Below are 14270 nucleotides of genomic sequence, written 5' to 3' on the forward strand. Positions count from 1 at the left end.
ATATATATACATCAAACATATTTCTACCAGCATTAAGGAAACATTAATCCCATATTTCTACCAGCATTAAAGAAACACTGAACCCATATTTCTACCAGCATTAAGGAAACACTGATTCCATATTCCTACCAGCATTAAGGAAACACTAATCACATATTCCTACCAGCATTGAATTTATTGCATTTCTTTATTTCTAACGTTCGAGTTGATTACCACAGTTTTCATTAAACATATCACTAATCAATATCTCAAAACAAATCATTTATTTACCTAAACGTCGTGTTTGTATATGTATAACATATATTTACTTAATGAAAGAGCCGATTAGTTTCTCTCCTAAAAGGAGTCAAGACTTGCCTGTGAAGCTCTCTTCAGGTTTCCATATTTTATTTATTCCATATTTATTTCACACTTAAATAGTCTGTTTTCTGTTTCAACTTATCACAACACAATAGTTTTTTTTTTCATCTGTACAACCGGCCTTCAACAAATGAAATTGTAATTATTGCTTTAACTTTGTGCCAAGACTTGTGCCTTTCATTCCACATTGACAAGTTTGCCACAGCTGTTTTTCTACATACTAAGTCGTTTATTGTTTGTTTGTTTTGGAATTTCGCACAAAGCTACTCGAGGACTATCTGTGCTAGCCGTCCCTAATTTAGCAGTGTGAGGGTAGAGGGAAGGCAGCTAGTCATCACCACCCACCGCCAACTCTTGGGCTACTCTTTTACCAACGAATAGTGGGATCGACTATCACATTATAACGTCCCCACGGCTGAAAGGGCGAGCATGTTTGGCGCGACCGGGATGCGAACCCGCGACCCTCAGATTACGAGTCGCACGCCTTAACACGCTTGGCCATGCCGGGCCTACTAAGTCGTTTAATTTCTAGTGCTTCCTTAGCCTTGAATTACCTAAATATGAAAGTATGCTTTAGTCTGGGAAATTAAAAAGTGAACCAGAATAAATCATTATAAAGTATCAGTTGGAATTATAATTCAGTGATTTATTTATGTTTAAGTTAATAAGTATAAAATTAGAAGTAACCTTATTTACCTACTTAAAAATCTCGTGTTACTTTACCACAAGAAGACAAAAGAAAGAAACCTTACTACAAACACAATTATTCTGAAACAAAGACTTGTTAATCCTCAGACTAGTTTCAGTAAGTAAACATTCATCAAGCTTTAGGACCTAATTACTAACGAATTATTACAATTTACTTATTTATTTATATTTCCCAACTTACTTTTATTTGCAAATCACTAAATGTTGTTGAGGTCAGCTTCAAAGTTTGTTTATAATTAGAAACTCTTTAGCTGCTACAATTGGAGAAATTATTGCTGCAATGAATAGAAAGAAGAACAATCAACATGATGATACTACGCTTTTATGTTAGATAAGAAAAGCTTTATATTATCCCACAATCTTATGTTACTTCTGTTAATAATAATTTCCATTATGCTGTAAATATAGTGAGTACCCAATATCAGACTTAGCTGGGCATATGTCCGGACAATGACATCTAAAAACGAGTAATAAGAAATTCATAACCTATAAAGGAATTGATGTTTTAAAAAAACAACACAAAAACTACTAGTTTGTTACAGTAAAACCCAGTGATTCAATGTGTAAATATGACTTAATCTGTAAAATTACATTATTCCAGTACATAGAATGGATGACCTCGTCATTTTTTAAAATAAAATACGGTTGTTTTAATTTGATGTAATTACTTATAAGGCTATGTAAAAATACTACAAATATATTTGGCCACAGACTTTAGTAGGCTCTGCATACATAAATAAAAATGGTAAAAGTCAAAATGTTGGCTACATCGTCAACTTGCAAATTTTGGTGGGGAGATTTGAAGACTTGTTTACGCCTCAGCCCTCAACTCATTCTTCCTTCTAGTTTCTTTAAGTACTATTTCAAATGAGTGCATCATTTTGGAAGCAAAAATAAGAGAAAACTTATATTTCGAAAAATGGTTAATGCGAAATAGATGTTTTAATATTCTCAACGTTTCGGGCACTGGTGATTTTAAACTTTTGAAAAGTGTGCGTATTATTTCCATTTAATCGTACCACAGCGGAGTTTTTTTTTTTTAGTTGACTCACTTCAGGAGGGCGTAATATAAAGATAAATTCAAATAATAAATTATTTTTAATTATTGTGTTTTAATTATTCTTGGTCGCAATGCAATAATACACTCAAGAAAGTCACTCAAATTTTCCCTTGTACATTGCACATGAATTTCCTAATTGCCAATTATCTGTTTTTGATTTTTATTTACAAAAAACATGATTCGTAATATTATGAGATATCTGTATTTCATGCCGGCAAATCAAACATTACGTGAATGAATGAATGAACGTGTAGCTTGAAAAAGTGTAGTTGTTTCTAGATTTTTATTTTGAGGCTTTTAGAACTATGGATCTTAACGTGTAATTTTAAAGATTTACGACCTTTCCATATCCTGTTTAAGAGGTCATCCCTAACTGCATGCAATACATGTATATTAAATTCTCGATATATATATATATATATATTGTTACATTAAGGTCGTTAAAATCGTCACATTATGACATCGTGGGACAAAGTCTATTAGCTAAACACAAAATTATAAAAAATATATCAAAACAATGCAACATATTTTAAAATCATTGAAATAAATAATTTACATGAATATCAATGCATGACATATAAATGCTACAACAATTTCTTACACTGGGTATTTCAAATATTTTTATAATTAAGGATTACAATTTGTGTATTTTTACGATGATTTTGAAAGTTATATTATCATTTTTTAACAGTAGTTTCTTCAAAATTTAAACAATTTTTATAGTTATTTTAGCGACAGTAATTTGATCTCTGTATTGTTTATTGTATAGAGAGCTACTGTTAAAAATGAAAATCATCGTTTATTGTTCGTTTCTCGTTAACTCCGCCTTTTCTTTTACGTTGAAGGGCCTGGTAAAATCTAGTCATTTTAGTACGTTACTACAGCGTCGAGTACTGGTTTCAATGACGTAGTTGAAATATACTTGGCTGCGCTTAAATTTGTTTGTGACATCTTACAATTTGGCAATATGGTTAACTGGCGATAGTTTAATCTAGGTAGTTTGTTAGTCTATTTTCGCCCTTTTAGTGAAGTTAGTAATTACATTGCATAAAGATATAAGTTACTGTGAGGTAAGTATTGATTTAAAATAATGTAATATTTCCATATTACATATCCAACTGATAGAATAAAATGTGCAAAATCGATTTTCATAGAGTAAGAGCAGTAATGGACGAATATGGTGCACTGGGAACAAGGTTATTTATAAATATTTCGCTGTTCACTTTTGCATGTTTCACAATGTAGACCGAGGAGGCATTTTAAAAGTTCAGATGCTGTTTAATATATCGAATGTAGGAGTAGAATAAAATTACTTACTTGCAATTATAGTATTAAATTATTCGTTATTTTTATAAGTTGGAGTTGGTTTTCAAAATTACAAACTTAATTATATTTGTCAGGCGGTAGTTTTTAACTGGCGCATAATAGTAACATAATACTACTCCTATGATACAAACAATATTTGTAACATAAATTCGATGCAATAGTTGCTTTTCCATAATGCCGAGCCTGAATTTGATTAAAAAAAACACTTCTAAACAAGTGTGATAACCAGAATATTATACTAATTTGATGTTAAATATCAGCCACTTTAGTGTCAGTAGTAAGTGTGTGGACGTACTTATTTTGCAGTGCTAAAATCTAACGTTCTATTTATGAATTACAGCGTTGGACAGAGAGTCGATGCTAAGATAGTTTAGTATATATATATATATATATATATATTCGTCAAAACATCCCACCCCCCCAAAAACGTCATGACATGCTGTTGGTGTTTTCCGATAATTAAAATTATTATTGATTTGTGCACTGCCACTGATGATAGCATTTATGTCAATGATTTTCTATTTTAATTTAAATGGTTCATCAGTATTAACTTTAAACACCTTTAAACTTGGAAGTGAAAGTAGTATTGGTTCAGATATTTTATGAATTCATTATTCTTTAATGTTAAAATTTTTAATATTGCTTACTTTGAAATATTATACAAAAATATTACATAAATTTAATTAAAGAAGGAAGATTGTATTACCAAAAGTTTAACTTTTTTGTCTTGAGGTCAATCCGGAAATTCATTCCTGAAGAAAAGTCAACTTTCCAAATTCAAAAAGCATTTAGATTATTGGGTTTCTGTAATTTTCATATGTAATAAAGAGAACTGTCAAACAAATCTTAAATTAATCTAGGTTATCTAGACAAGCAACATCATTACCAGAACATCTGCAAATTACCATTTCTAACAAAAAATTCTAAGAAATCCAATCAGTATTTCCAAATGATAGTTATCATTGTTATTCAAGTTGCCATTTTTATCCATGTTTAGAAAGCTAAAGGTTCTTTTGTACATAAGACATGTTTTACAACTAATGAATTAAATTACATCCTATTTTATGCACTAGTAAAAAAAAATTAAAAACTTTATTTTTTTCTAGCTAGGAATTCTTTGTAAAGCTGTTATCTTTTATATATGTTTTATAGGGATTTTTTAAAATGTAAAATCTTAGTATGTGGTAAAGTGTTGTGAAACTGAAGGCAGTTACCTTTCAAGATGTTCTGGGAGTATGCTTTTATCCCCTTACATAATTATTTTTCGTTACAACAAAATTGTGGGGTCTGGTTCATTTTCTGATTAGCAGACTGATAATGTTCTGTTCTGAAATAACTTTTTATCTCAACTACTACTTTATAATAACTAAGCCTTTTTTTAGGACTAACATGAACTTCATGTCACACTAAATAATAAAAACCCACAACTGACAAATATATTTCAACATTAAAAATATAAAATATAGTAATATTCTATAGTAAATAAAATAAGGTCACTTGTTCATAATCTATTCACTGCTGGTACATGATGTCAAGCAGGGTTATTTGTCATTATGGATTATGGTTATTAACTGTTAAATTTTACCTTTAGTTCTATAAGGTCAGTGACTCCATGCTGGCATTTTAGGGTTAATTGGGAATGTGTTATGTAGAAAATCCTCTTCCATTTAAACTGTGCTGAACAGAAAAACAGATAACCATATTTCCAATAGATGTTACTGTAACAAGGTACATCTTTTTCAGCTGAAATTCTTTATTTAATGGCTTCACAGGTTGAATATGTCTTAAGTCTTCCATTCTGGGACTCTAAGTCATGACTGTTCATGAATGCCTTTGAAACTAGTTTACCATGAGTGTAGTTTACAAAAAGGTATGGCCTTAACCTAGTTGTGTGTAAAACCTTTACTACTAATTACAGCATGTAGTGATTTATCAAAGGCAGTGAGAAGTTCTGGTGTTCCAATAGATGATTGTGGAAATCCTAAGTGTTCCAGTTTTATATATGGCAATAATCTGTAACGTTTTTAATCTGGTATTTAGTACTTTGAGCCTCTAACAACTGTGCATCAAAAATATGAATTTATTAACTGAATAATTAATTCACACCTTGGAATGACTGGGCAAAGCTAACTTGTAAAGATTGCTACAAGTCACTAGTGAATGTCAGAGTACATGATTTTACACTAGTCAAAACTGGCACTTGAATACAAGTGGCAGGTGCTATCTATAACTCGTGTAATTTGTTATTTCTACAGCATTTATTTAAGATAAGACATGGGTGGATTTGAATGGCAATTTGTCAGAATTTCATGACAGATATCTGGCCAATAACAATTTGTTCAAAAAGATGTACTAACAAGGGAGAGACCTGTGGCAACAATATTTTACCTACACTTGATGTTATTTATTTCTTGCATAAGTAAGTTTACAATGTTTTTCGGAAAAAGGAGGGTTATAGTTTGAATATCTGAATGTTTCAGTTTTATTTTTAATCTTACATTTATATTTGATGTCAAGCTAATTTAAATTACACTGTCAGACAATTTAATGAGCTTTCATTGAGCACTACGTATTGGTAAGATGGATTATTTGAAGTTTTTGTATTTATTGGTGTCAGGTTTTTGGAGAGGGAATTGGTAAAATTGCACAAAGCAAACAAGTATTTCTTATGTCCTATAAGTTCCATATTATTGTTAGTTTCATTAATAGTTTTGGGTAGATACTTTATGTATTGTATTTTATTATTTTTCAGTTGTATTATTATGAGGAATATTTTACATTTAGCTTTATGGTCATTTACAGATGTTATCAATATAACAAGCACATAAAACATTCATAAAATGGAAAACATTTTAAAGTGATATAAGGTACTAAACAGTTAAGGAAAGCACATCAGTGGGGAATGAGGAACCGAGTTAACCCTTTCATGGTAAGTCACTAAAAGTCATCCAATCAGTGCTAAATTGTAAGTAGTAAATCTAAAATAATGTTTTTATAGACCTGGTTTCATGTTATAAGAGATAATTCTATACAGGTCACAAGTTAGCCATTACTTAGAATGTTGTCTCCTTTTCTAAGATTGGACATTTATTTATTGATAATAACAAAGATTATTAGGATAATTCTTGAGATAAAAGGGGTTATTTTATAGATTAAAATCTTCTTATCAGATTGTAGGATGGACATGTGGAAAAAAAAAACGAGGTTATTAATGGAGACAAGGGAAACTGGACCCTTGTTACAAATGAAATATTTCAGGGTTAAGAGCTTGAATCATAGGTTTTTCTTACTTTGAGATATTGGTAAGGGCATTATTAGCTGGTAATATAAAACTCTTGACTGCTTCTCGCTGTATTGAGTATCTGTGGATTAAAATAAGTGTTATTAAAATCTTTAGATACATGTGACTATTGACAAAATCATTAGATATATTACACAGTTATTACAGTAAAAACACAACTTTTATTTAATATAACAAGTTTTTTGTTTGTTTTGTGCAGACATATCTAACCTTGAATTGTAGTTTATGAAGTAATTTAACAGTAGTGATGTTTGATGTTACAAAGCATTTATTATTCCTTGGTTTGTGATGTACAGTTAACATTTTGAGCCAATACAGGACCTACCGGTCCACCTCAGCTGTTCCATTCTATAAACTGAACTAAAATTATCACTTAATGTAAAGAATCGTAATGCCAGCATTTATAATTAATATACTTACACAAGCTTTTTCTTGAACTCATTTAAATTTACTGCCTCTTACTTTCAAAGGCCAGCCACCCTGTTAGAAAAATAGCTGTTCTAGCTGAAGATGACATGTCCTGCTAAAATTTGTATATTCCATAGTCTTACTGTTCTCACTATAGAAGATGATGTATGTTCCATAGTCCTGCTGTTCTCGCTATAGCAGATGATGCATGTTCCATAGTCCTGCTGTTCTCGCTATAGCATATGATGCATGTTCCATAGTCCTGCTGTTCTCGCTATAGCATATGATGCATGTTCCATAGTCCTGCTGTTCTCGCTATAGCAGATGATGCATGTTCCATAGTCCTGCTGTTCTCGCTATAGCAGATGATGCATGTTCCATAGTCCTGCTGTTCTCGCTATAGCAGATGATGCATGTTCCATAGTCCTGCTGTTCTCGCTATAGCAGATGATGCATGTTCCATAGTCCTGCTGTTCTCGCTATACAATATGATGCATGTTCCATAGTCCTGCTGTTCTCGCTATACAATATGATGCATGTTCCACAGTCCTGCTGTTCTCGCTATACAATATGATGCATGTTCCACAGTCCTGCTGTTCTCGCTATACAATATGATGCATGTTCCACAGTCCTGCTGTTCTCCCTATACAATATGATGCATGTTCCACAGTCCTGCTGTTCTCTATACAATATGATGCATGTTCCACAGTCCTGCTGTTCTCGCTATACAATATGATGCATGTTCCACAGTCCTGCTGTTCTCCCTATACAATATGATGCATGTTCCACAGTCCTGCTGTTCTCCCTATACAATATGATGCATGTTCCACAGTCCTGCTGTTCTCCCTGTACAATATGATGCATGTTCCACAGTCCTGCTGTTCTCCCTGTACAATATGATGCATGTTCCACAGTCCTGCTGTTCTCCCTGTACAATATGATGATGATGTATTAACACTCGGTTCTTTTTACAGTTTTAAACACTTCAATCAGATTGCCCCCCCTCCAAACTCTTCTTTCTTCAAGAGAAAATTTGAGAGATTTCAGCCTCTCCATCCCACCCAGATATGATTTTAGTAACCCTCCTTTGAATCCTTTTCAACAATTTGATGTCTTTCCTAAGATTAAGAAGACCAAAATTAAACACAATACTTGAAATGTGGCCTAATCAGTGACTTGCACAATGAAATTATAACTTTAGACTTGTATTCAGTATTTATGTAGATACAACCTAAAATCCTACTTGTACTACCACTAGCAATAACACACTGCTTAGATGGCTTAAGAGACTGATCAATCATTACGTCAAGATCTCTTTCCCTCATAACACTGTTAAGGTTATTACCATTCAAATTATGATAACCCACATGCAGTATATTGTATTTATAATTAAGTCGCATCTGTCATTTATTTGCCAAACTCAGTAACTTTAAATTTTTTTGTAAATCGGCAGCATCTTCTTCACAGCAAGCAACACCAAAGACCTTGATACCATCAGTGAATATAAGTAATTTACTTCATCTGCTTCAATTATGTAAATCATAATGCAGATGTTCTAAGACTGAACCCTAAGATACACCAACATTAATCTGGTTTGCCTGAACTCTATCTGTAACAATCCTCTGCTTCTTTCTGTAAGGCCATTCTTCTATCCAAATAATTAACTTATTCCCAATACCTACAGAGATAAGTTTCTTTACAAGCCTTTTATATGGCACCTTGTCAAATGTTTTTAAAAAATACAGATAGACCAAATCTACACCATTATCTTCATCTACACGGGTAGTAACTATTTGAAAAAATGGCAGAAGATTTGTAATGCAAGATTTTCCATCAGTGAAACCATGTTGACTATTCCATAACATTCTAAATGTTTTTAAATGGCTTTGCAAAACATCTTTGAACAGACTTTTCTAAACTTTTCCCACAACTGATATAAGACTAATAGGTCTATAATTAGTGGAACAATCTTTATCTTTCCTCATGAAGATAGGAATTACAGTAGATAACTTCCAATCATCTAGTACCTAACTACTATTCAAGGACCAACTAAAAATAGTATTAAGTGGCTTACACCATAACACTATTAAGGTTATCCTGTCTTTAGTTATTGATAATGCATGAAGTGTGTAATATTTCATTTTACTGCTAAGAAGAAAATATTTTCATTAATAGCTTTCTCAATTTTTGAAAATTTATAACCTTGATGTATGTTTGTTAATGTTTCCTTGACATGTCTGTCAACTACTGATTCCTTGATGTGTCTTTGAGCGAGTCAAGGCTACTGTTGATCACTTGGTAAGACAGACAACTGTTTGGCAAAAGACTTTTAATTATAGTAAATGTTAGGTAAGGATATTTGGAATTCTGTGTTTAACATAGATTGGGACCCATTCAATAGTGTGACTGAATAAACAAATCTTGTAATGGTAGATAAGTCACTTAAGCCAACCAACCAGTACTCAGTTGCTACAAATAAATCTAAAATAATTTAATGTCTTCATGGACCTACTGGTTTCATGTTATGAGATGATTTTATATAGGTCACAAGTTAGCTATTCCTTAACACGTGTACAGTGTGCCACCTTTTCGAAGACTGATTTATTGAAAATAGTGCAGAAGGTCAGTAGAATAATTGTGAAGATGAAAGGGAATTCTGTGTTTAACATAGATTGGGACCCATTCAATAGTGTGACTGAATAAACAAATCTTGTAATGGTAGATAAGTCACTTAAGCCAACCAACCAGTACTCAGTTGCTACAAATAAATCTAAAATAATTTAATGTCTTCATGGACCTACTGGTTTCATGTTATGAGATGATTTTATATAGGTCACAAGTTAGCTATTCCTTAACACGTGTACAGTGTGCCACCTTTTCGAAGACTGATTTATTGAAAATAGTGCAGAAGGTCAGTAGAATAATTGTGAAGATGAAAGGGTTATCAGGTTAAGATCTTTAGAACTTTTCATGATGGGTCAAAGGACATGTCTTGATTGCTGACCTGCATTCAAAATTTTACTAAAATACTATTTGATGAATGTTTGTCAGTGAGTTTGGGAAAAAAATTATAGGTTATAATTCAAACTTTGATATTGTGTATAATTTAATTTCTTAATTTAAGAGTAACTTTTAAAAGAACACATCTAAATGTAGATTTTAGTCGCATGGTATGTTAAATGCAGCACTGTTTAAAATCAGATGTTTGTGATCAAAATACTAAGTATGTAGTTTTGTACTAATTAGGAACTTAAATTACTGATATTAACATGCTATAATATAAAAATATCTTTTTACTTTGCTGAGATATTACTTGTGTACTGGATCATAGTGGTCACATTCACCTATTTACATTTTTGGGAACGATCCCTTACGTACACTTCAGTGTATGCTGTGAATAACCAGTCAGCAGCTTTGGATGTCCCCCTCGTGGTTTTATCAGCCATCTTTATATGTTGAAAGGTTACCACATTCTTTCAAACCAAGATTTCGTGAATGTAGGCTGTCTTTTGTCTACTTGAAGTTTTTTAGATATTTTTTAGACCTAAATACAACTTAGTTACTAAACTTAATAAATTATAGTAGAATTCTATGGTATTGATATAGTTAATTTTGATTTTTTTATTACTAAGGTGTGTGTATATATATAACAAAATGTTTTTATATCTTCCATGTAGGAAATTTTGAAAGGCTTAGCAACCTATGCCCACCAGCAACCAAGTTCAAAGGCTATAGGAATAAATCATTTTTTGCTTTACTTTTTGATTTATTTTCCTATATTTTAAGAAAAATAAGTTTTATAATGTACAGTAACGTTTAAAATTATTAAATACTAGTCCATTAAAACAGTCAATACAGGGTCACTTTCTAAAGAATAAAGTTCAGTTTTATGTTATCTATGTACTGTTAGTCAGGTACGAGGGGGAAATCAATTAGATAAAAAGTAATAAATGTATTATGTTGTGAGACTTAGTGTGTTTTAAGCTAGACATATTTTTGTTATAGTCATTTTAGCATGAAAAGTCCCCTGGTGTGGGACAACAGTAAGTCTGGATTTACAGCCCTAGAAGTCAGGGGTTTGATTCTCCTCGTTAACACAGCAGATAGCCCAGTATGGTTTTGCTACAAGAAAAAAGTATGAGAAGGCCCAATGTGGCCAAGTGGTAGGGGTACTTTACTTGTAATATGAGAGCCATAGGTTCAAATCCCTGTCACACCAAACATGCTTGCCATTTCAGCCGTGGGTGGATTATAATGCGATGGTCAATTCCACTATTCATTGGTACAAGGGTTGGTTGTTGGTGGTGATAACTAGCTGCATTCCTTCTAGTCTTACACTGCTAAACTAGAGATGTCTATTGCAGAGTGTCCTCGTGTAGCTTTGTGTGAAATTCATAAAACAAACTAGTTAGTATGCAAAAAAGCATAATTTATGTTTATTTCTTGATTATTGTATGGTGGTTATGTGAGTGGTCAAATTGACAGATCCCATAGTTAGGAGAGAAAATAAAAAATTTAGTCTTACTGAAAACCAGTGCTTGAAATGTATATACATGCGTGCCATTTTTCCGCTGAAACTTGGATTTACGCAGTTTTCAAACAGCCAATGATCACCCACGAGATTCGTGTAAATTCGAGGAGAAAATATGAGTGATTTGGGGGCCGGGTAGGTGGTTTTTGAGGAGAAATCGTATTTTTTCAATGTTTATTGCAGAAAAAAAAATAAATCTGACCGCCATCTTGGAGGCAGTCTCGTTTCATCTCATTGCAGGTCTTGTGGTCTGGTATCGTGTGCATACCAGACGATAAAATATTCTCTACGCTCTAAAGAAACAACAGCGATTGAAATGTTTAAAAGGAAAGATGTTCATTTTGATCCTGTAGACAAGAGAATGTGTAAGGACATTAGATCAGCAGCTTCAAAGTATACCTCAAAGCTGAGGAAGAATCAGAAGAAAAGGGCAGAAAGGCTTGAGGCCTATGGTTCTGTGAAATCTGGCCCAGCCACCTTGGCTAAAGAAAAAGTCCAGAAAGCTGCAGAGGCACAGAGAGCTGCCCATTCAGAGAAGGAGAGAAAAAAGCTCGAAGAGAGCACTGGAAACCCTTGTCTCGAAAAAGAGGAAAGTAGCCAAAATTGATTAAAGGAAATTAAGTGATTCGAAATTTGACTGTAATTTATGCAGCAGAGCAGAAGTTGATATCAGTGACTGAAAAACATTTTATTATTATCTGCAGCATACAGTGCCAGTGGTTTATTTTAAAGCATATCATTAATTTTATTTTGAAGCAATGTCAAAGCTTTCCTTGATTTGCTGTTTCAGTTTGTATTGTGAAAGAATGAAAAATATACTGATATTGAGGTACCAGTAATTTACTTACAAGATTGTATAGATGAACAAGTTTTACTGTAGGTAGTCATGTAGAGTAATTTTAAGTACTTTGAAATTTTAATGGAATACATGCAACAGAGCAGTAGTTGTTGATGTCAGTGACTGTACAAAATTTAATTTCTGAGGCATATCACTGATATCAGTAGTTTAATATTGAACCATATCAGTAGTTGAATTTTTAAGCAATGTCGTAGCTTTCCTTCATATGCTGTTTTAGTTTGTATTGTCAATTTGTGAAAGAATGGAAAATTCACTGACATTAAGGTACCAGTAGTATAATGACAAGATTGCATAGATGAACAATCTGAACTGTAGGTAGTCATGATTAGTCAAGAGTAATTTTATGTGATTTGAAAATTGTATGGAATATATGCAGCAGAGAAGTAGTTATTGGCAATGACTGTAAAACATTTAATTGGCAGCATACCAGTAGTTGATGATGATGATGTTATTGATGACAAAAAGGATAATAATGAAATGATTTGTATTTGAAATATTTACTGAGTTATTTTGGCTTTATTAACTCATATTACTAATATATTTTGATTTAGAAAAAAATTAAACTGAATAGCAAATAAACAATCTTAAATTTCATTTATTTACTTTTTATTTTATTTGTTAATTTTAGATATTTTGATATATCTTCTAAAAAATGAATGCAAATTAAAAGAATAAATCAATCTGCTAAAAACTGTAAATGAAAGTTATAGTTTTTATTAGTTTGATTTAGTCTTTTAATTTCCTTTTGTTATTTTATATGATATATATTGTGTACTTTTCCAACATTGCAATGTCAAAAAACATAAAGAAATTATGTGCCAGATTGCACCAAATCACACCAAATAGCATCCATTTTTTAAAAATTTCACAGGGGAGCATGCCCCCGGACCCCCCTAGTCAGGCGCCACGCTGTGGCGCCTCTGGCACCAGGCTATATACCTTTTCCTCTTTTTTCCATAAATGTCATTGGCATGCCTGTATATAGGAGGTTTAAAAGATTACACAAATAATATTCAAGATTTTTGGGACAAATAATAATATATTCATAACATGAAATCTCTTTGCATTCAGTCTAGTAGCAAAAGAGACTATTTTCACAAATAAATTATTAGTAAAAATACTTCATTAAAAAATCTGATTTTTTTAGGTACAAAAATTTTGTAATCCTTACTAAAAGTGTCAAATTTTGTGAAGGTTGTGAAGTGTATCAGAAGTTAGTGTACATACTTAATGTGTTATAGTGTACATGCTTAATGTGTTATAGTGTACATGCTTAATGTGTATACAAGCTTGTGACAGAGTTAGAAATTTCTTGGAAAATGTAAGGTTGATTTAAAATTTTTTACTTTCTCAAAGGTGAAAGTGAAAAAACAATCTTGAAAGACTAAATGTTTCATTATTGTCAGTTTTGTTTGTTATATCATAAATAGAATAATAGATGTACAAAATATGTACTTTATAGAAACCAGATTACACTATAAATACAAGTAATTGGCGTGTTTGAAGCTTCTTCAAGGATTTATTGAATTATTGTTAGTGATTTATTAGGTTGAGGAATAATTCGTGAGCGTTTTTAAATAATTTCATTCAAGCATTACATGCAAGACTATACAATACTTCAATGCATGAACACATTACACCCAAAACATTTATTATGATACGTTATTTCATGTAATACCTAGGTATATAGTATGCATTGTTTGAAACGAAATTGCAA

General features: G+C 32.0%; 1 pseudogene across 2 annotated transcripts in view; it reads left to right on the forward strand.

The window, feature by feature from the left end:
- Positions 1–2994: 2994 nt before the first annotated feature.
- Positions 2995–14270, forward strand: part of LOC143223755 (hexosaminidase D pseudogene) — a 29962-nt pseudogene continuing 18686 nt past the window's right edge. Inside the window, exons 1-2 of one of the 2 annotated variants that reach the window (XR_013013067.1) lie at positions 2995–3198; positions 6257–6383. The product of XR_013013067.1 is annotated as a hexosaminidase D pseudogene, transcript variant X2 (transcript). The remainder of the gene's footprint in view (positions 3199–6256; positions 6384–14270) is intronic. The other variant, XR_013013066.1, reaches the window with a different exon arrangement.

Source organism: Tachypleus tridentatus, chromosome 8, assembly GCF_004210375.1.
Source record: "Tachypleus tridentatus isolate NWPU-2018 chromosome 8, ASM421037v1, whole genome shotgun sequence".
Classification (NCBI taxonomy): Eukaryota; Metazoa; Arthropoda; class Merostomata; order Xiphosura; family Limulidae; genus Tachypleus; species Tachypleus tridentatus.